General features: G+C 43.3%; 1 long non-coding RNA gene across 1 annotated transcript in view; it reads right to left on the bottom strand.

The window, feature by feature from the left end:
- Positions 1-681, bottom strand: part of LOC107028697 — a 2,658-nt gene extending 1,977 nt beyond the window's left edge. The window contains exon 1 of the long non-coding RNA XR_001457870.2: positions 31-681. This is a non-coding gene — a long non-coding RNA (uncharacterized LOC107028697). The remainder of the gene's footprint in view (positions 1-30) is intronic.
- Between the last annotated feature and the right edge of the window lie 381 nt (positions 682-1,062).

Below are 1,062 nucleotides of genomic sequence, written 5' to 3' on the forward strand. Positions count from 1 at the left end.
GGGGGGGGGGGGGGGGGGAGGGGTTCAAACCTGAACTCTCAGTAGACTGCAAAATGTTGCGGACAAAAATCGCCTGGTCGCTTGGTTGCTCGCCGATTGAAGTTGGTGGTCTTAGCGCGCTTGTTGAAGCTCATCATTTTTATCCAGCTGCTGGTTCTGCGGCTGCTGCTGGACGACGTTGTTTGTTGTTTGTTCTACGGGCTGTACTGTCTTTAAAGAAAAACAGAGAGGAGGGCAAAAGAGATCTAGGCGACGGATTTTGAGAGGAGAGGAGAAGAGAATGAAGAAAATTGAGGGTTAGGGATCTTTTGTATAAAATAGGAAACTCTTAGAAGACTGAAAATGTTGCGGACGGAGACCGTATAGTCGCTTGGTTGCTCGCGAATTGGGGTTGCTGCCATCGATGGAGGTTCACTGATGGTCTTCACGCGCCTGTTCGAGCTCGCCATTTCTTTCCAGCTGCTGGTTTTGCGGCTGCTGCTGGACGAAATTGTTTGTTGCTCATTTTTAGGGTTGCACTGATCGGAAAGAAGGATGGAGAGAAGGGCAAAAAGGATCCGGAGGCGGATTCGGAGAGGAGGGCAAAAGGGATCTGGGCGGCGAATTTGGAGAGGAGGGCAAAAGGGATCTGGCAGCGGAAGAGGAGAGGAGAGGAGAGGAGGAGAATGAAGAAAATTGAGGGTTTGGGGTCTTTTATATAAAAATAGGAAAGCAAGGGTCTAAATCAGGACCATTCGTTCAAATTTAGATAAGTGGATGAGATTGACTCTTAAAGTTTGATGAATCGTGATGGACAAACGAGTCTGAATGGGAGTAATTGAAATCAGAATTGGAGTTTGCAACGAATTAGTAACGGATTCTAGAACCCGTCGCTTTCAAATAAAAATACATTTTAGTAAAAAATTATATTGATGGATATTTTCGTCACTATATAATATAATTTTCATAAATATATATTTAATAGTTTAGCAACTTTTTTTCCGTCACTATTTCTGTCGCCCAATATTAATAAAATTTGTCATTACTATTTTGTTACTCAATTCGTAGGAAAAATTAGGAGCC

The sequence above is a fragment of the Solanum pennellii genome, chromosome 8 (assembly GCF_001406875.1).
Source record: "Solanum pennellii chromosome 8, SPENNV200".
Classification (NCBI taxonomy): domain Eukaryota; kingdom Viridiplantae; phylum Streptophyta; class Magnoliopsida; order Solanales; family Solanaceae; genus Solanum; species Solanum pennellii.